The sequence below is a fragment of the Octopus sinensis genome, linkage group LG8 (assembly GCF_006345805.1).
Source record: "Octopus sinensis linkage group LG8, ASM634580v1, whole genome shotgun sequence".
In the NCBI taxonomy this organism is placed as follows: domain Eukaryota; kingdom Metazoa; phylum Mollusca; class Cephalopoda; order Octopoda; family Octopodidae; genus Octopus; species Octopus sinensis.
The window spans coordinates 96,011,420-96,035,419 of record NC_043004.1 but is presented as its reverse complement, the minus strand read 5'-3'; positions in this window follow the sequence as shown (position 1 = coordinate 96,035,419).

Below are 24,000 nucleotides of genomic sequence, written 5' to 3'. Positions count from 1 at the left end.
TGTGTGGTAAGTAGCTTGTTTACCAACCACATGGTTCCGAGTTCAGTCCCACTGCGTGGCACCTTGGGCAAGTGTCTTCTACTATAGCTTCAGGCTGACCAAAGCCTTGTGAGTGGATTTGGTAGACGGAAACTGAAAGAAGCCCGTCATATGTATATATATATATGTGTGAGTATGTTTGTGTATCTGTGTTTGTCCCCCTAGCATTGCTTGACAACCGATGCTGGTGTGTTTACGTCCCTGTCACTTAGCGACCGATAGAATAAGTATTGGGCTTACAAAGAATAAGTCCCAGGGTCGAGTTGCTCGATTAAAGGCGGTGCTCCAGCATGGCCGCAGTTAAAATGAGTGAAACAAGTAAAAAGCAAAAAAAAAGAAAAAGAGACATATAAAAAATTGAATAAGTTTTGGCAGTGCATCAGCATGGCCGCAGCTCTGAGCTAAAACTAGTAAAAAAAAAAAAAAAAAAAGTAACATGAGCTGAAGCAATGTGTTGAAATTGAGGCAATGAGACTGGGGACATAATGTTCACCATTTAGCAACACACAAAATCAGTTTTCATTTATAACAATACCATGTACAATGCAATGTCAAAAGTTTTTTGTTGTACTTCTGTGACCTGATCTCTAAAATAATTCGATTGCATCTGTTGAAAACCAGCTACTGCTCATTTTTCAATTTTATTAGCATCAGAAGTGTTCTTAATTATTTTTAATTACATTCCTTCTTAAGTGCAAAGGAAGTAAAGGTAATTTCTATGTCAATTTTATATATATATATCATCATCATCATCATCATCATCGTTTAACGTCCGTTTTCCATGCTAGCATGGGTTGGATGGTTCAACCAGGGTCTGGGAATCCAGGAGGCTGCACCAGGCCCAGTCTTATCTGGCAATGTTTCTACAGCTGGATGCCCTTCCTAACGCCAACCACTCCATGAGTGTAGTGGGTGCTTTTTACGTGTCACCAGCACATGTGCCAGGGTAGGCTGGCAACGGCCACTAACAATTGGTGCTTTTTACATGTCACTGGCACGGAAGCCAGTCAAGGCGGCACTGGCATCAGCCACGTATGGATGGTGCTTTTTTACGTGCCACCGACACAGGTGCCAGGGTAGGCTGGCAACGGCCACGAACGTTTGTTGCCTTTTATGTGCCACCGGCACAGAAGCCAGTCAAGGTGGCACTGACATCGACCACATACGGATGGTGCTTTTTTACGTGCCACCAGCACAGGTGCCAGGGTAGGCTGGCAACGGCCACGAACAGTTGGTGCTATTCTTTTATTTGTATCAGCCATGTTGGAGCATCACCTTAAAGGTTGTTTTAGTCAAAGAAATCAACTCCAGGACTTTACTTTGTAAGACTAGTTCTTGTTTTCTCAGTCTCTTTTGTTGAACTGCTAAGTTTCAGGGCCGTAAACACCAAGATCTGTTCTCAAACAATGGTAGGAGGAACAAGCACAGACACAAAGAAACACACACATAAATATATACATATATATCTCAATAATAATAATAATAATAATGAGTATTATGAAGTAGCATTAACATTACCATCAATTCCTTTTTACAAATAAATATATATACAAGCCTACACATACCTAACTGAGAGCAAACCAGTAAATGTTTGGAGAAATCCCTTACTAATTACTAATATACAGTATATATGCATATATACATTGAGCTTCTTACAGTTTCTATCTACCAAATCCACTCACAAGCTTTTGGTTGGCCCAAAGCTACAGTAGAAGACACTTGCCCAAGGTGTCACACAGTGGGACTGAACCCAAAACCATGTGATTGGGAAGCAAGCTTCTTACCACACAATGACAGACAGACAGACAGATAGATAGATAGATAGATAGATTGGTAGATGGATAGATAGATTGGTAGATAGATAGATAGATAGATAGATAGATAGATAGATAGATAGATAGATAGATAGATAGATAGATAGATAGATAGATAGATAGATAGATAGATCAAGGTTTGGTCAGTTGTTATTTTAGTAATTGAGTGATCATTTGGGCTCATGGATCTATTGTTGATTTGAGTCTGAATTCCTCAGCAGTCTATAACTCCAAATAGTTTCTCTCTGTAACAAACTAACATGTAAAAGATAATAACTATTCTCATGCTTAAAGTTGAAAGTCATAAAGAATAGATACAAAACACATCCATATATAGACAGATAGAGAGATTTAAAAGAACGTAATAGACTGATAAAGTTTGACAAAAGAGAGGGTAAAATGATGGCAAAAGAAGAAAAACAGCAGTGTGAGATGTTCAGAGAGATAAAGATGAAGATAGAGAAGTTAGATAAGGAGAGAGTAGAAAGAAAAATAGACAAAATGGATACTAAAAGACCAAATGAAATTCTAGTAGAGGGAAAAAGAGAGACATAGATTAAAATTATTTATTTATAAGTGTATATATATAATATATATATATATACACACACATACACTTATACATATATTTATATATATATGCATATATATATGTATATATATATATATATATATCTATATATATATATATATATATATATATATATATATATATATATATATATATACATATGCATATATATACATATTCATATATATATATATACATATATGCATATATATATACATATATATATATATAATACATATGCATATATATACATATATGTATATATATATATATACATATATGCATATATATATATATATACATATACATATACACATATAATACATACATGCATATATATATATATAAAACATATATTTATATATATATATATATATATATATATATATATAAAACATTATTGGTGAATTGAAGAAATGGAGCTGAACGCAGATTGAACAGAAATCGTTTTATTTCATTCTACACGTGTTTCGAAAGGCACAAATTACCAAAATCTGATTGAATAATGGACCATATTGTGTCTTTCTCTTCAGGAAGATACCAATAATATATATATATATATATATATATATATATATATATGTATATGCATATGTATATGTATACATATACACATATAATACATACATACATGCATAGCATATATATATATATATATATATATATATATACATATATATATTTAGAAGAAAGGGAAAGACAAGGACAAAGGGGCGGCAGGTAAGGAAAAGAAAATGTTAAATTCATGCTATTGTATATAAGACATTCCATGTGTGTGTCTAAAGCATTTCTTACATGTATAAGATATTCATGCATGCACCAGTATTGATTGCATTTATACATTCTGTTGTGTGTGCGAAAAATAAAACCCATTTTAAAATGCATTTAAGAATAAGTGTTGTTTTATCGTTTTTGCTTTGTTTTCTTTGTTTATTAATTATTAATTCGAGAAGGATGAATAGTCTCTGTAAACTTTGCATCACCCATGAAATTAAATGAGGTAAATGTAGTTAATATTTAGGTTGGAGCTCCCATGGTAAAAAGGTAGGCAGGGGAAGGATTTCAGGCTGCTGTTCAGAGAAGGAAGGCTGAGCTACATATTAGGAGGTGAGGCATATTAGACTAATGAGATGAGAGATAGATATATTACTTGACTGTTGTTGATTAGCCTTGACCCCTCGGGTCATGCTTGATCAGACAGACACATAATTGACTACATTCCATCCATACCAATCTTGTTTTTTATGTGGCTGTGTGGTAAGTAGCTTGCTTACCAATCACATGGTTCGGAGTTCAGTCCCACAGCATGGCACCTTGGGCAAGTGTTTTCTACTATAGCCTTGGGCCGACCAAAGCCTTGTGAGTGGATTTGGTAGACGGAAACTGAAAGAAGCCCGTCGTATATATGTATATATATATATATGCGTGTGTGTGTTTGTGTGTCTGTGTTTGTCCCCCTAGCATTGCTTGACAACCAATGCTGGTGTGTTTATGTCCCCATTACTTAGCGGTTCAGCAAAAGAGACCGATAGAATAAGTACTGGGCTTACAAAAGAATAAGTCCCGGGGTCGAGTTGCTCGATTAAAGGCGGTGCTCCAGCATGGCCACAGTCAAATGACTGAAACAAGTAAAAGAGTAAAAAGAGTATGTGAAGAACCCATTTGGCAGATGCTTTGGTGGAAATATCTCCCCAATATTCTTTGTGCTAATATATATGTGTGTATACTAAGGTGGTGAGCTGGCAGAATCATGAGAATACCGGGCAAAATGGTTAGTAGTATTTTATCTGCATTTACGCTCTGCTTTCACATTCCGGCAGGGTTGATTTTGCCGTTCGTCCTATCGGAGTTGATAAAATGAGTACCATTTGAACACTGGGATTGATGCAATCATATATGTACACACACACACACACACACACACACATAGAGAGAGATAGAGAGAGAGAGAAAGGGAAAAAAGAAGAAGAAGAAGAAGAAGAAGGAGAAGGGGAAGGGGAAGTAGGGGAAAATAAACAGATAGTCTTTTATTGTTTCAGTCATTAGACTGCAGCCCTGCTGGAGCACCACCTTATATATATATATATATATATATACACACACACACACACACACACACACACATATATATATATAAACAGACAGGTAGGTAGATAGATAGATAGATAGATAGATTGATAGATAAGTTTATATGTATTTCTATATGCATGTATGGATAGATGGATGAACAAATTGGTCCTGTGCTCAGATTTGTCCACGCTCTATGCACAAAAACGCTTGTGTTTGCATATATATAAGCTTATCTGTGCACCCATGTATAACTGTTTTTATGCATGGGTGGCTATATGTATTTACAAGTGTTTGTTGTTCATATGCACATACAAATTTTACAATGTTTATATTCATGTGGAAAGCTGGGGAAAATGCAATTGATAGGACATCATTGACAAAATTATATTCAATGCACTCATGCATTTTGAAAAGAGTTGCAGTAAACACACAAAATTGATGTGAGAAGCAAAGAAAGGAAGCTTCAGATGTATGTATTAAGAATGTCTTAAAATGTCCAATTTGTAAGAAATTCTGTGTTTTTAAGGGTGGTCTTGTTAGCAACTCAACATTACATGAAACAAAACAAGTTAATATATACTTTAGGTAAGGTGGCGAGCTGGCAGAAACGTTAGCATGCCGGGAGAAATGATTAGCAGTATTTTGCCTGTCTTTACATTCTGAGTTCAAATTGCACTGAGGTTGACTTTGCCATTCATCCTTTCGGGGTCAATAAATTAAGTACCAGTTATGCACTGGGGTCGATGTAATCGACTTAATCCCTTTGTCTGTCCTTGTTTGTTCCCTCTATGTTTAGCCCCTTGTGGGCAATAAAGAAATAAGAAATGTTAGCATTCTGAGGTCAAATTCTGCCTTGTGTCTAGAGTTGAAAAAAAGAATATACATAGCATATAGGATTTGAACTTAGATAATAAGCAGGCAGAACAACAATGGTAAATTGATTTATCAAATGTCCTAACTGCCATAGATTGGTAAATTATTGGCAAATCTGAAAACATGAAAAGTAGGTATGTCCCTGTAAGTATTTGAACACTGAATTGAAAAAAGCTAGAATACTGCAAAACATTTTGTTTAAAACTCTAATGATTCTGCCACTTCAATACTTAAAATACAACACATGTACACTCCTGCATATAAGAATGTGTAAGTATGTGTATGTGTGTGTGTGTGTATGGGGAATGTGTGCCTGCATCTGTATGTATATATGTTTATATATATGTATGTGTATGTCTGTGTGTGTGTATTAGATTAGTGGTAAGAAAAAAACATATATACACGTGCACATACATAACTACATTTATACACGTAAATATACATACATACATACATACATGCATATATACATGCATATATACTAAGAAAATAGCATATAGATGTTTAGGCGAAAATGAATAACACATGAAGTCTAATACAGTTAAAAAAAACGTTATGCATCTGCTCCAAGAAGGGATATAATGCGGGTTATCCAATTATAGCAAAGATGCAAAGAAATCATATTAGCTATTGTCACAGCAAAACCACATTCATAAACCTCTCATTGGAACTTAGTAATACATAAAGATAAGCATCACAGATGCAGAATGAAAGGTAATGAGATTACATAAGTATGGTATATTAAGTACTCTGATAGATATAAATAGAAGTATATACATATACCCAAACCATTAGAATGTATTAAGTCACACATCAGTACAAGGTAGCTCATTGATATATAGATATTAAGTAACACATTGTTATAGGTATTGACGTACGTTAAAATGATATTTAAGAAAAATATAAAAGGATTAACAATGGCATGCATATTCATTTTTAACATGTTCTGACAAATTTGAATATGAATATGTTAATCACAACTGTATTTCAACTTTTGAGAGAAATTCTTACCTTGAAATTATGTGCCTTGACAATATGCGATTCAGTGCTGCAGAGGAGTTTTGAGACACCACTGTTTCAACAAGGTTATTTCTCCTCAGTTAAAGCTACCCCTGGATCTCAGGTATTAATAAAAATGACTACTCATGTTCATAGAATTCCATAAGCAAATTATTTGCTGACACTTGCTGATGTCTGCAAAGTTGATATTAAATTATAGTGTGCATGTAAAACAGTGTAAATGCAAATTATGACATGCACATAAATTCTTAATATATTCTAGCAGGTTTGAATATGAATATACTAATCACTGTTGTATTTCGACTTTAGAGAGCAATTCTTCCCCTGAAACTATATACTTTGACAATATGCAATACAGTGATTCAGAAGAGTTTTGAGACACCACTGTTTCAACATGGTTATTTCTCCTCAGTTAAAGCTAACCCTGGATATTTGATCTAAACAAAAATGGCCACTCATATTCATAGAATTCCATAAACAAATTATTTGCTGACATGTGCTAATGTTTACCAAGCTGACATTAAATAATTGTGTGCTTGTAAAACTGAGATTCAAAATAATGACATGAACTTGAATATGCAAATTATTGTTGTATTTTGCCTTTATATATTAATGCACTCTTTCAGATGATGCATGTTCACAACACATATGGTTTAGAGACAAAGGAGAAATTTGAGACACTAGTGTTTCAACATGATTGTGTCTCTTCAAGCAAAGCTTCGTCTGATAGCAGAAATTACTCTCCAAAAGTGAAATACTCCAGTAATTGCCATATACATATACAAATCTACCAGAACACGTTAAGAATGAATATACACATCATTGCTTTGACTCTTGCTGTTTTACATTCATCTATTCTTTTATTCTTTTACTTGTTTCAGTCACTTGACTGTGACCATGCTGGAGCACCACATTTTGTTAAACAAATCAATCCCAGAACTTACTATTTTGAAGCCTAGAACTTATGCTATTGGTCTCTTTTGCCTCTGAACCACTAAGTTATGGGGACATAAATACACACCAACATTAGTTGTCAAGTGATGGTGGGGGAAACAAACAGACACACAAATATATACAAACTTATATATACATATATACGATGGGCTTCTTTCAGTTTTCACCTACCAAATCCACACATATGGCTTTGGTTGGCCTGAGACTATAGGAAAAGGCATTTTCCCAAGGTGTCATGCAGTAGGACTGAACCCAGAACCCTATAGTTGAGAAGCAAGCTTCTTACCACACAGCCATGTCTGGCTCATAATAATTTAATAATTGCACATCCGAAATAGCTAACACACATAATGGCAAAAAAAGATACAAAATCTAAATACACAACTAAATGTACCAGAAGAAGAAAATGGATTGTATGGCAGATAATTACTAAAGAAAATTCCCTAAATGCTCAATTAAATAGTTTGAAAAATGGCAACTGTCCTAAGTATTGAGTACTCCACAGCAATTGTTGCAATAAGCTAGTTGTATTTTTGAGTTTCTATATTTTATTAGTAACCCTAGAATAGCAGAAACAACTCACTCAGTTTCAAATAGTGCAGTCCATTTATGCAACAGCTGTGGGAAGATAGACATTTCTTTAATATAAAATGAGCGTATAGAAATTTTAGACTTTTGCAGTTACAAAGAAAATGTTGGTGGGAGAATTTGATTAAAGTAGACAGCATTTATTTGCCACAAGAGCTATATCTCCATTTACGAATTGACAGAAACAGATTAAATTTTCCCTCCTGTCATGTACATCGGGTTTTTAGGAACATATCAGATCAGAAGAAAATCGGTTAATTGAAAAAAAGGTACTATCATCTGTATCTTTAAACGCAATGGCACTGTCCTCTGTATCATTAAAACTGAAGCTGAAATTAACAGTGATACGTCTGACTATACATTTGTGCCTCAGCACATGGGTTGGAGAAACACAAGACTGACAATAAGTGACACTGGAAAGAGTGTCGAACTATATTTATATTGAAGTGTGGGTGAGTGGTAAAAGCAATGTTAACAAAGGGTGGCATGCAGATGTAGGAGCATCAAAATGGAATTATAGGTTCCATTGTCACTTGAACGCCACAGAATCATACTGGAAATGTGCCCAGTAGAAGATGCCAAGATAAAGAGCATGAGATTGTTGACTCAAGGTAAAAAGCTTAGCTGTTGCGTTTTTCAGAGTAAACTTCACCTTAGAACAGAATGCCCAGAAGAATTGGAAAGATTAAGCAGAAGAAAAAACAAAAGGAAAACAAAAATAATGAAGAACAACAGCAAAACCTTCAGGAAACCCTAATTTCTAGTGTAGCCAAATTAAAATATTTTTATGGTCAGTATTTCAAATATATAACGAAACATTTTGTTCCTTAATAATACCAATATATAGTACTACATCTTGATTATGAGATAAAGAAAAAAATAATCCTTTCTACTATAGGCAAAGGCCTGAAATTTTGGGGGTGGGGACTAGTTGATTACATTGACTCTAGTGTCTCACTAGTACTTAATTTATTGACCCCAAAAGTATGAAAAACAAAGTCGACTTTGGAATAATTTGAACTCGAAACAGGCAGATGGACAAAATGCCACTACACATTTTGCCAGGTGTGCTAACAATTCTGCCAGATTGATGCCTTATAAAGAAGAAGCAATAATTACAGATGAAAATACTTAAGCAGTTGTTGAACATACAAAAATGAAAATGGAAGGGAAATTATATAAAATGCTAACAATGAAATGAAAATAGGTGAAGAGGAAGAATTTCTTCCAAAGGACAATGAAATCCCTTCTCTAAAGAGAACAAAGATGAACTATGATTTACCATTCTTCAAAAGTCAAGCAAACAGTTACTAGTCAAATTTAACATTTGTGTTGCTATGGACTTCCAAAGGAATTATAAGTATACAAAAAGAGTTTGGTTTAGAATATAGACAACATACAAAAGTTAGATTAAAATTAATTAGATGTAAGACGTTACACTGAACTTAAAAATAGAATACCCTTAAGATGCTAAGAGACAGATTTAGGCAACTCTTGTATCACAGACTTTTCAAAGTTATAATGACACTGAACTTCAAAGAGAATACCTCCAAGATTTTGATGCTTCTTCTTCTTCTTCTTCTTCTTCTTCTTCTTCTTCTTCTTCTTCTTCTTCTTCTTCTTCTTCTTATTATTATTATTATTATTATTATTATTAGTAGTAGTAGTAGTAGTAGTAGTAGTAGTAGTAGTAGTCTCGTTATTTTTGAGTGAGAGAGCAGTACACGCCATCAAAGTGACACTGGATTAAAATATACCAAGTCCAATATACTCATCTTGACTACCCATCTCATAAGGGTACAATAGGCTCATGCATCACAATCATATGTGCACAACATGGTGATCTCATATCAAGATAAACAGGGTATGACCTTGCAGGTAGAGACCAGGTAGAATTTTCTTCAGGTCAAGTAGCCCATCCTGCTCAAAAGGTCCCTGAATAAAGTTTGTTTAAGGATGTTGAATGAAACACCCATGTTTCCAGAGGTGAATTATCCAAACCCCAAAGAATTCCTCTAAACACATGGCTATGATGCTCCTCCACTACTTCTGCTTGTGATCAGGAATGCACATATTATCAGCCACGAAGCAACATGTTCAACTGGTTACTGTCAAACAATTGATAAATAAATCTGTGGTATTGAACAGGATATTTGCTGTAGCCCATCTTTTATACATTTGCTCTAGTTCATCTATAATAGAATGGGTTGTTGTTATTATTATTATTATTATTAGTGTTTGCACAGCTTCTAATGCTGGAGATGTACTATGGTTTCAGCTGTTCACTACCAGTGGTAGAATATCACATAAGTTTAATGCATTGGGTTGAATTCCACCAGTGATAAAAACTCGACCAGAGTCTTATCCAAGAGCAGTGATCATTACCAGCGTCGCCGTACTGGCACTTGTGCCGGTGACACGTGAAAAAACATTCAAGTGAGGTCGTTGCCAGTGCCGCTGGACTGGCTCCTGTGCAGGTGGCACATAAAAACACCATTTGAGCATGACCGTTGCCAGTACTGCCTGACTGGCCCTCATGCCGGTGGCACGTAAAAGCACCCACTACACTCTCAAAATGGTTGGCGCTAGGAAGGGCATCCAGCTGTAGAAACTCTGCCGGATCAGATTGGAGCCTGGTGCAGCCAACTGGTTCACCAGTCCTCAGTCAAATCATCCAACCCATGCTAGCATGGAAAGTGGATGTTAAACGATGATGATGATGAAGATGAGGATTATTAGGATTATGATTATGATTATCATTATTATTATTATTATTATCTCTGTTATTGTCATGTATGAAAATGAAGAAGGTGATGCCAAGACTGGCAAGAGATTTTATTTGTGAAAGATGTGGGAAAGGAGCTGGAGGGTTGGAAGAACCAGTGGAAATGCTATGTGATGAGGTGGAAACGGTGAGAGGGTTTTGTTATTTGGGAGAGAGGGTGGATGTAAGTGGTGGATGCAAAGCAGCCATGACAACAAGAGCAACACTTGGCTGGGTGAAGTTCAGGGGATGCGGAGAATTATTGTATAGGAAAAGGTTCTCCTTGAAGATGAAAAGAAGGGTTTGTCGGAGTTGCATGAGATCTGCAATGTTGTATGAGAGTGAGACATGGTGTCTGAGGGAAAGTGAAATGGCAATTTTGAGAAGGACTGAGAGAGCAATGGTGAGAGTAATGTGTGGTGTGAAACTATGGGATAAAAGGAGAGCTGAGTCCATCATTACGTTCTGGGTTCAAATTCCACCAAGGTTTACTTTGCCATGTATCCTTTAAGGATCGATAAAATATGCTGAGCATTGGGGTTAATATAATTGTTTTGCCATAACTCCTAAACTTGCTGGCCTTGTGTCAAAATACGAAACCATTTTTTTATTATTATAAATAACACCATTATGAATTTTAATTTTCAATGTTAATCTCAGAAGCTTGAGCATTTTCAAATCTAAACATTTTCACTGCTTTTAGTAGTAAAACAAAGCAGAACTGGTAGAATATCACAGACGTTTAATGCATTGGGTACAATTTCACCAGTGATAAAATCTTGACTGTTCTCAACCAGAGTCTTATCCAAGAGCAGATTAAATTTGTATCTGCTGAAATGTTATGAAAACCATAGCATTTAATAGTACATCATAATAGTACTATTATGATGTACTATGCTACTAAACCATAACATCATAATAGTACTGATCCTATTGATGTTTATGATTCAGAAGGAGATTAGTTAAAAGTAGACCAACAATATACATTGTTGAGATGCTTGATGCTGAGAAAAGCATTTTCTTTTTCTATGAGTGACCTTGCATCTTATACATATGCTTATACTGGAGAAAAGCCACACCAACAGGAAGCTTATGAGAAATTGTCTTCTCAAAAGAGTGCTTTAACAAATCTTAAATACATACACATCATCATCATCATCATCATCGTTTAACGTCCGCTTTCCATGCTAGCATGGGTTGGACGATTTGACTGAGGGCTGGCGAACCAGATGCACCAGGTTTCAATCTTGATCTGGCAGAATTTCTACAGCTGGATGCCCTTCCTAATGCCAACCACTCCGAGAGTGTAGTGGGTGCTTTTACATGTCACCTGCACAGGGCCAGTCAGGCGGTACTGGCAACGACCTCACTTGAATCTTTTACACATGGCACTGGCACAGGTGCCAGTAAGGCGATGCTGGTGACGATCACGCTCAAATGGTGTCTTTTATGTGCCACCAACACGGAGGCCAGATAGCCGCTCTGGCAATGATCATGCTCAGATGGTGCTCTTAACACCCTCCTAGCATGGGGCTCAAGTGCCAGTAAGGCAACGCTGGTAACGATCACACTTGAATAGTGCCTTTTAAGTGCCACTGGCACGGAAGCCGGTTGGCCGCTCTGTCAATGATCACACTTGTATGGTGCTCTTTGCACCCCACTAGCATGGACGCCAGTCATCGAATTTGATTTTGATTTTTATTTTGATAGGAGAAAAAGCATTCCATTCAAAATTTTTTGGAAATACATTTCCTTCTGACCATACCTTATCTAGTTATAAATGAATTCCCAAAGAAAATCTATTCTGTAGTAAAATTTATAGAGGAAAAGTTTCCTTGTAACTGCAAAGTAACATCACAAACAAGTTCACATGAGAGAAAAATCATACAAGAGTGAAATTTCTGTGGAAAGGTTTATTTGGGATAATCAATTGAAGTTCACAAAGATATTTACACAGGATAAATGGCATACCAATGTTAAATGCATGGTAAAGTATTATCTTCAAGTTGTAGCTTGTCCGGTTATAAAATTAGTCATAAAGAAAAAGTTTGCAAAGTTGAAGTTTGTGGAAAGTTATTCTAGTTCAGTATATTATTAGGTTAACATAACCACATTCTGATTGGTGAAATAACCATAACTACTATTTGCTATGAAATTTGTACCAAGAACTTGCTGGGAGATCTCATGCTAAAACTCACAAAACATATTTATTCAGGGGAAAAAATCAGATAAATATGAAATAAGTGGCAAAGAGTTATCTACAAGCAATAGCTTTTCAACTCATAAAATAGTTCACAGAGGGAAGCTCTGTGAAATGAACAATAAACATAAGATCAGCTCTGTTTCTAGTTTCCATTACATTTCAGTTGATACAAATGTACAATAAGAGAATTTCACTGGGAAATTTTGGAGGAAAAAAAAAATCTTAATAGCTTATGTCTTCATAAAGGTGTTGACACAGGTAGAGTCAGTGCTATATGCTAAGTAAACTTTGCATTTACCTAGGATATTAAAATTTGGAGTATTGCAAAAATTATAGAAGCTGAAATAACTTAGGCATAGGAGTGGCTGTGTGGTAAGTAGCTTGCTTACCAACCACATGGTTCCGGGTTCAGTCCCACTGCATGGCACCTTGGGCAAGTGTCTTCTACTATAGCCTCGAGCCGACCAAAGCCTTAAGTGGATTTGGTAGACGGAATCTGAAAGAAGCCCGTCATATATGTATATAAATAAATATACATATGTATGTGTATATGTTTGTTTGTCTGTGTTTGTCCCACCAAACGATGGTGGTGTGTTTATGTCCCCGTAACTTAGTGGTTCGACAAAAGAGATCGATATGATAAGTACTAGGCTTCCAAAGAATAAGTCCTGGGGTCGATTTGCTCAACTAAAGGCAGTGCCCCAGCATGGCTGCAGTCAAATGACTGAAACAAGTAAAAGAGAGAGAAAAATATGGAGGCACACAAATATAAGGTAAAGAGAGGAGGGTATAGATTGTAGGACTGGGAGGAGAGAAATGACACACATTCTAGGCAAGGAGAAGGGTAACATATTATTAGGTAGGGAAAAAGGGGTGCACAGTCTAGGACTGGAAAAAATGGGGTACATTATAGGGCAAAGAGAAGGGGACAAACATAGCAGAACTGGCTTAGAGTGCTGAATATCTTAGCTCCAAGCCCTTGACACTGATGAAAAACAAAAACAATACCACCCTGAAGTTCGTGGCAAAGAGTTTACATTTTTATTATAAACTAGCAGTATCACCCGGCATTGCTCGGGTTTGTAAGGGAAATAACTATATAAGCATTTTTAGAGATGTAAAGTATAATAGTCATCTCAATATGGCTAACCACAAAGGGGGGTGTTACTGTAGCTTTTTACGTTCTGAGATTTAATAATACATTTTTAGAGAGTTACTTCCCTTATATAAACCGAGCGAAAATGCATTAAAAATGCGGAAAAATTATGGTAAATTTTCTTTAAAATCGTAGACTCATCGTAGACACGCGCTAATACCCAGAAGGGCTTGATATGAATCCCGACTATAAGATACCCGGTTTTGGTTAAACTGCAATGCAAAATGTGGGAGTAGTTAGGAATCTAAATCGGTGGAGACAGACACACAACTACATTTTTATATATAAAGATTATCAAGTCATAAACACATTCTTTCAGGAAGGTAAAAAAAGAGGGTTGGGAAAATAAACACCATTGTGATATTTGTGGGAAAACATTGTCTCTGAGTACAAAATTACAAGATTACAAATGAATTCATGCTGGTGAACAGCCATACAAATATGAAATCTGTGGGAAATCATTTTCTTATCACAGTCACTTAATAAACCACAATTATATTCTTACAGAAGGAAAGACATACCACTGTGAATTTTGTGAATTTGTTTTAGCCTGAGGACAATCACTTTTCTCCTTACTCTAGTTAAAAAGTTACACGTAATCTATAAAATAAATATAAAACACATACTATATAAGTATATGATATATATTAGATACACTACATAACTACATATATGTACTTGCATATTTATACATACATAGAAATACATACGTATATACATGCATACATACATACGTATATCTGTGTGCGTGTGTGTGTGTGTGTGTGCATGTATATATATATATATATATATTATATATATATATATGTTGGTGTAAACAAGAAGAAAATAGAACTCAAAATATGAGTATTTGTATATTTTTATTAATATTTAGCATTGCCTACTCACGAAACTCACAGATCTTGAGTTACTTTGTTGCCTCCACTATACATATATATATATATATATATATATATATATATATATGTGTGTGTGTGTGTGTGTGTGTATGTATATATATATATATATATATTATATATATATATATGTGTGTGTGTGTGTGTGTGTGTATGTATATATATATATATATATATTTATTTTAATTTTATTTTATCTAGTTTCAGCTCACAAGATGTGGCCATGCTGGGGCACCGCCATTTGGTGTTGCTACATGATTTTACTTCACGAATGCTTTTTAGCAATTGTCATTTGGTGCATGAGAGAGTTCGATGCAGCTGCCCTCATCTGCACCTCCTGCCGTGAAGTTGGTTCATCTGGGACACCTAACAGGAAGAGATCCAGTTTTATTTTAAAAACATCTGCATCCACCCCATGCAGGTCTCTCAGGTTCTTCGGGAGGATATTGAAGAGCTGTGGGCCTCTGAAGCCCAGGCTATCACAGTATCTTGTCCTTCATCTTGATGGCAAATTTGGAGTCCTTGGCACTATGCAGTGGCGCCCAGTTCTAGCATTTGTATAACTCTCGATGCCAAAGTTTGGGACAAGTCCTTCTAGGATCTTCCAGATGTATATTATGGCATATCTTTCTCGCCTACGCTCTAAGGAATAGAGTCTTAATCTCTTGAGTCTTTCCCAGTAGCTTATATGCTGCACAGAGGCTATCTTCTTCATGTAGCTTCATTGGATCGCCTCAAGTTCTGTGATTAACTTGACACTGGATGGTGACCATAGCTGAGAGCAATAGTCAAAGTGGCTTAGGACAAGTGTCCTCCAGAGGACCATCATGGTTTCCTGGTCTCTTGTTCTAAAGGTTCTAAGAATCCATCTGGTCAGCCACCTACATTTCATTGCCAATTTAGCAACATGCACATGAAAGGTTGCATCATCACTTATGTAAATACCCAGGTCTCGCACTGATTGTGCCTCTGGGGTTGCAATCCCTCCAGGTCCAGTGTATTTATTGGGTATTGCATTTAGTTTTGCATGCTGATAGCATAAAGCTTGAAACTTTTCAGCATTGAACTGCATGCTATTCTTTTCAGCCCACTTGTATATTTTGTGCAGCTCACATTGCAGGTGCTTAGTGTATTCAGGGTTCTGTATTGCCTGTGAAACTTTTGTATCATCTGCATAACTTGTGATTGTGGCTCTCTGCATGGCTCAGGGCATGTCTGAGAGGGCCATTATGAACAGTAGTGGTCCCAAAACAGTGCCATGGGGAACACCGCTCACTATTTGCGTGTTAATGGAAGTGGCCCCATTGGCTACTACCACCTGACTTCTATCCTTCAGAAAGTCATGAAGCCATTCTCCCAATTTTCCAACTATGCCAAGATCACACAGTTTGTGAATTGGGAGAATGGCTTCATGACTTTCTGAAGGATAGAAGTCTGATGTGTGCATATGTGTGTGTGGGGGGTTATTGGGTGCTGCTGATAAACACTTGTTTTAGAGTTTCAAGTTGTTAGAGTGTGGCCATGCTGGAGCAGAATCTTCAAGGTTGTTTCGCTAATCATATCACTAATCATATCTATATTTCAGTTTGGTACTTATTTCATTGATTTGTTGAATGGCTAAGTTATGAAGGGAGAAACCAGTACGGACAAACAAGACAACACATACACACACACACACTCATACATATACATACGTACACATGCACACGCCCATGTACATATATGCACGTACTCATGTACACATAAAACATTCACACAGAGATGGCAGTCTTAATGAACAATGTAACGAATGTTTGAAAAGCTTTTGAAAATATTGCTTATGTGTGTGTGTGTGTGTGTGCACGCGCACGTGTCTGTGTGTGTGTGTGCGCGCACGTGTCTGTGTGTGTGCATGTGTGTGTGTGTGTGTATGTGTATGTGTGTTCGTGTGTGTGTGTGTGTGTGCATCTTTTACCTGTTTCAGTCATTGGATGACAACTATACTGGGGGCCAACTCACAGGGTAAAATCAAACAAATGGACCCCAATACTTATTTTGCAAGTCTGGCGCTTATCCTATCAGCCTCTCTGGCCAAACAGGAATGTAAACAAACCAGCATTGTGTGTACGGGAATGTACACAAAAACCAACATTATTAGAAAGTTGAGTTTTTGTGTGAACCACACTGGAAACTATAGACAACGGGGGCAAGTGAAAACTTTCTGAAAGAGAAAGCGACTCGACAACAGCCTTCTGCGCAGTTATCATGTATCATAACACACCCCCACATAATATCAGCCATCCTCGGGACATCATAGTAAAAAAACTGGCCCAAGGTGCAGCACAGTGGAACCAAACATGGAACCAAATAGTTATAAAGCAAACTTAACTACATAGTTACACCTTCAGACATTATTGACACCAAATGAAAATACAAAGAATTTTCTTAAGTGGGGTGGGTTGGAAAGAATAGTTTGTTTTTATTTCATGACATAAAGGGGATATTTTTTTGTCTTATTTTCTATTTGTTTCGTACACTTCTTATGCTGTATTTGTTAATAATCTTATTTTCATAAACCTTAGGTAAACTGCGACATTGTTATTGTAATATCATTGAATTCACTTTAGAAAAAATGTTTATTGATCTGCTTAATGTCTTATTTTGTCTTTCTTTCTTTCTTGTGTTCTACCTTTCTATGGGAAGAATAAGGAAATGACTGTGTGTTTGGATGCTTGTGTGTGTTTATGTGCTTCGGTATATGCGTGTAAGTGGGGTGTACGTATGAGATTAATATGTTTTTTTTTTTTTTACCTATTGTCACTGTATCTCTTGCTAAGTATAAATAGGATGTGGTTGTGTATTTGTGCGTGTGCATTTATGTGTGCGTGTGTCAGTGTTTGCATGCGTATCCACCTGTGTGTTTATGTATATATATATATATAATATATATATGCATGTGCATACCCATTTACATTGTCATACGCAAACATGTTTGTGTGCATAAGTGTGTGTAATGTATCTGATGTGTGTATATATATATATATATATATATGAATATACATATGTATATATATATATATATATATATATATATATATATATATATATATATATATATATACACATGATTTATATATATGTATGTATGTATATTTAGTATGTACAAACAATACATAAATAATATATTTATATATATTATATGTATATATATAAAGTTATATTACACATAACTATATATAAGGTATATATATAAATTATACCTATATATATATGTGTACATATATACATGTGTGTATATATATATATGTGTATATATATATGTGTGTGTTTCTATCTATGTGTGTATATATATATATATGTATATATTTCTCTGTGTGTGTGTTTGTGCATGCGTGTGTGTATTCATTCTAGTCTCTTTCTTATTTATATTTTGTGATGTCTTTTTTTTTTCTAGGTTTTCCTACTTGAGTAAAATGACAATCCGATCTATTTCCTTAAGTACATTCTGTTATTTATTTCTTTTTTTTTCTTTTTTTTTTCTTAAAATTTCTCTAACACTTGGGTAAATAAACAAAAAAAAGAACCCCCAAACTGAATGAAGAAAACTTGTGGGATAAGGAAGAATTATCAAGAAAAACATAGAACATGCATGAAAAATACAAAATATGAAAACAAAAATAAAAATTTCCAAAGACAAACAATGTGAAGATCTATCAAAGAAACCAAATATAATTTCACTTGTTTAGTTAGGGTTGTATTTTTTTTATATATTTCTCCTTGTGTAATGTTTTTTTTAGTTTGTTTTTCTTATTATTATTTTAAGCTTTTACAATTATTTTGTTGAATGCCTGTACTACAGAATCTATGTTGGTGATTCTAATGTTGTTAAATTCTGTGAGCTGTATATATAATTCTGTCTCTTGTGTGGAAAACAGTCCCATAAGGGCCCTTTTTTAAAAATGACTTTTGTTGTTTTTTTCCGTCATTTCTTTTGAAAGTGTTCTTATGTTTATCTATTTATGTATTTATTTATTTATTTTACTTTGCTTATCATTGTCAATGTTATGATGATGATAATGATGGAGATGGTGGTGGTGGTTGTGGCAGTGGTAGTGTCATTGGCAGTGGCAGTGGTGTCATTGGCAGTGGTGGTGGTGGTGGTGATGATGATGATGATGATATGATGATGGGAGGGAGTGTGAGTATAATGAGGATGATATGATGATGGTGATGATGATCATTATGATAATTATGATGGTGTTGGTGATGATGGTGGTGGTGGTGGTCCTGGTCGTGATGGTCATGGTGGTGATGATGGTGGTTGTGGTGGTCATGGTGGTGGTGGTGGTCATGGTGGTGGTGGTGGTGGTGGTGGTGGTGGTGATAACGATGATGGTGTTTGTGGTGGTGATAACAATGATGGTGTTGGTGGTGATGTTGATGGTGATGATGGTGGTGGTGGACATGGTGGTTTTGAGGGTGATAATGATGATGGTAGTTGCGGTGGTGATGACGATGATGGTAGTGGTGGTGGTGATGGTGGTGGTGGTGGTGTTGTCATCATTGTGGTGGTGGTGATGATGATGAGCAGATGTTTGAAGTAGAGTCGTGGAGGTATTGTTTTTGCCATGTGGTTACTTTTAGCTCGGTGTGTGTGTGTGTGAAGGAGAACAGAAACCGTTGTCTGGGGAGGAAGGTATTGTAAGTTAGTTAGATGAAGTATGTGATGAGTTTCTGCAAATTGTTTTAGGATATCAGGGGAACTGCGACGACGCTATTGTGTCATGTCTTGCGTTATTTATATTGTTTTTGCACTGGAATGCATTGTAAGCTGCAAAATCATACCCACCCACCCACCCCACTCTCACTATTGAAATATCTAAGGGGTAGTAGTAGGGTATGTAAGTTGGGGAGGGGGAAGTTGTTGTGGTTTAGTCCTCAACTCAGGCATGAATGAGAAAACCTTTTATCAAAATATTCCAGCTGTAAACATCTTAGCTTTTGTTTTTTTGTCCCCATAAATAGTGTTTAAAAGTGTGGTAAGGAGCTTGCTTACCAGCCACATGGTTCCGGGTTCAGTCCCACTGTGTGGCATCTTGGGCAAGTGCCTTCTGCTATAGCCCTGGGCCAACCAATGCCTTGTGAGTGGATTTGGTAGACGGAAACTGAAAGAAGCCTGTCGTATATATGTATATATATATATATATATATATATATATGTGTGTGTGTATGTGTGTTTGTGTGTCTGTGTTTGGTTCCCTAGCATTGCTTGACAACCAATGCTGGTGTGTTTATGTCCCCGTTACTTAGCAGTTCAGCAAAAGAGACCGATAGAATAAGTACTGGGCTTACAAAAGAATAAGTCCTGGGGTCGAGTTTCTCGATTAAAGGTGGTGCTCCAGCATGGCCGCAGTCAAATGACTGAAACAAGTAAAAGAGTAAAAGAGTATATATTAAAGAGAAAGGCATTATTAATACCAAGAAATGATATTTATCTCCTCTTAAACGTGGATGTTCTATAAGAACAGGCTATACTGCAGTAGTTGCCATGAGAGAAATTCTCATATTTGCTCATATTAAGGCGGCGAGTTGGCAGAAACGTTAGCACTCCGAGCGAAATGCTTAGCGGTATTTCATCTGCCGTTACATTCTGAGTTCAAATTCCGCCGGCGTCGACTTTGCCTATTTATCCTTTCAGGGTCGATAAATTAAGTACCAGTTACGAACTGGGGTCGATATAATCGACTTAATCCATTTGTCTGTCCTTGTTTGTCCTCTCTGTGTTTAGCCCCTTGTAGGTAGTAAAGAAATAGGTATTTCGTCTGTCTTTACGTTGAGTTCAAATTCCGCCAAGGTTAACTTAGCCTTTCATCCTTTCGGGGTCGATAAATTAAGTACCAGTTACGAACTAGGGTCGATATAATTGACTTGATCCACTTGTCTGTCCTTGTTTGTCCCTTCTGTGTTTAGCATCTTGTGGGCAATAAAGAAATAAGAAATTCTCATATTTGCTTTTTGTTGAAGCCGATATGAGAGTTTCTCTCATGATGACTACTGCAGTATTATCTGTTCTAATAGAACATCCATGTTTAAGTGGAGATAAATATTAACTCTCAGTATTAATAATGCCTTTGTCATTAATAAATAAGAATGAAGATGATGACCTATAGTCATATACTTTCTTAAAAAGAAGAAAAGGCACATTGGATAATATAGTCCTAGATAGATTATGTTTGAACACTGGTTGTGATTATCATCAAGTTCAGAATGTGTAAAATTTACAAAATTGACTCCAGCATAAATACAGAGCTTCCATGGTGACTGGCTCCTGTGCCGGTGGCATGCAAAAAGCACTATTCAAGCATGGTCATTGCCAGTGCCACCTGACTGACTCCCGTGCCAATGGCACATAAAAACCACCATTCAAGCATGGTCAGAGCCAGTACTGCCTGACTGGCCCCTGTGCTGGTGGCATGTAAAAAGCATCCACTACACTCTCAGGGTGGTTGCCATTAGGAAGGGCATCCAGCTGTAGAAACCATGCCAGATTAGATTGGAACCTGGTACAGCCTCCTGGCATGCCAGTCCTCAGTCAAACTGTCCAACCCATGCCAGCATGGTGGCAGACATTAAAAGGCGATGATGATGATGATGATGATGATAGGACTCACTATCTGAAGGAACATACAATTAGAAGATCTAATAGCAAAAAGTTCTGTTTACATTAAGTGATATTGAAAACATTTAAGTATATAAATATTGATTTCTAACATTGCACAAGATCACACAGTTCATTACGGATTCTATCAACCAAATACTTGATTGGTACTTTATTTGTTCACCCTCACCCCATAGAAGGATGAAAGGCAAAAACTGGTGTTGGTGGAATGTGAACTCAGATTGCCATGGGCCACAACTGAATTCCTGCAAGTTCATCACTCTACCAATTCTGCTATTCCACCACCTGTACTCTACAAGCATCATCATTATACACTCAAGGTCGTTCATTTGTAATCTCTTCTGCAAAAATATGTTTAGCAATGGGAAAATAATCCCTTGCTTCAAACAGTTGAATGTAGACAGGTGGGCATCAGGCCATAGAAAATCTGTCTCAATGAATTCTGACTGGCTCTTACAAACGTGGAAAAGTAGACATTAAAATCATGGCAACGAATACCAACCAATTGCTTTATTATTAATTTATGATGTAGGCAGGAAGCCTGAGGTTTTTAGATTAAATTACAAATGTTGGGATATTTGTGCTTTTTCAATGGTATTATTATGTTGTGTCTGGGGAGAGTCATTTTCTTTTCATGCCTTATTATTTAACACACTCACCGGTAAAATTTCCACTTGTTTTTCTTATTTTTATTGTCCAAAAATTTTCGATGCAACGAAAATTTTAGGACAATAAAAATAAGGGAAAAAAATGAAAATTTTAGCGGTGAGTGTGTTAAATAATAAGGCATAAAAAGAAAATGACTCTCCTCAGACACAGCAGAATATGCTTCAACACACGAACTCATATAAAGAATCTTGCAAACCAAATCCAAAAACGAAATGGTATTATTGTATTATTTAAATTTGAGATTAGATTAATTATCTAACATCCACCACTGAATGCATTAGGTTTTCAAGAACACGTGCAGGAGAAATCTATCTTCAGTGCATTTCCTTTTTATCCATCCAATCTCTTTTCTCGTTGTTCTTAGCCATAGTTGTCTCAGTCTAAGTACTTTCTTCACAAAAGTTCTAAGTTTGTTTTATAAAACTTCTTTCTCTTCTGAAAGTGCATGGCCCATACATTTCCATCTCAAATGTTAACAGACAAGCGCAGCCCAAATCATATTTTCCATATTTGACATGATTCCTATTGCTGGATACCCTTCCTAACACCAAAGTACAAAATGCATTTATCATAGTACCAACACTAGAGAAGCTGATGAACACAGCTTCTAAAACTTAGAGCTTGATATCAATGTAAAGAAATTCAATATAAACAAAACTAAAAACTTAATAAAATACACAGATAAATAAACAAATGGAAGTAAATAACTATATACATTAAAAATAATAATAATAATAATAATAATAATAATAATAATAATAATAATAAGTAGGTGTAGACACATGAACAAAATAAGAATAAACAAAAACGAAAAACAAAAAACAAATTACACGAACATATATAAACAGGAGATACAAATATTACAGGCACTTCACCCCCCTACACACACACACTAACTAAACATAGACACACATAGAGGTATACGCATGCGCAAATGAAGACACATACAATAGGAATACATAATACAAAATGGCTGACCGTTTGTAAGGAGAGACACAAATAAGAAAGAAGAAAGCAAAGGACCACTGATGAGGTGACAGGAGAATGACAAAATAAGATTAAGATTAATGTAAAAAGTGAATAACGCTGAAGCAAAGTAACACCAAATATATAGTGCGTGTGTTTTTATTGGCTAAACTGGCAAAATGACCATTCCTAAATACAACAATATCTGTTTCAACACACGATTTCATATCAAAAATCTTGCAAAACAAATATACAGGTGCAGGAGTGGCTGTGTGGTAAGTAGCTTGTTTACCAACCACATGGTTACGGGTTCAGTCCCACTGCGTGGCATCTTGGGCAAGTGTCTTCTACTATAGCCGCCGACCAAAGCCTTGTGAGTGGATTTGGTAGACGGAAACTGAAAGAAGCCCGTTGTGTATATGTATATATATATATATGCGTGTGTGTGTTTGTGTGTCTGTGTTTGTCCGCCTAGCATTGCTTGACAACCGATGCTGGTGTGTTTATGTCCCCGTTACTTAGCGGTTCGGCAAAAGAGACCGATAGAATAAGTACTGGGCTTACAAAAGAATAAGTCCCGGGGTCGAGTTGCTCGATTAAAGGCGGTGCTCCAGCATGGTCGCAGTCAAATGACTGAAACAAGTAAAAGAGTATATAAACGTAAGTTTTTTTTTTTCTCTTTGTTTTAATGCTTAGAAGAAGAGAAGTAGTAGTGTCTGTGACTATTTGCAGGAACTCTAATACTTAAGACTGGACACT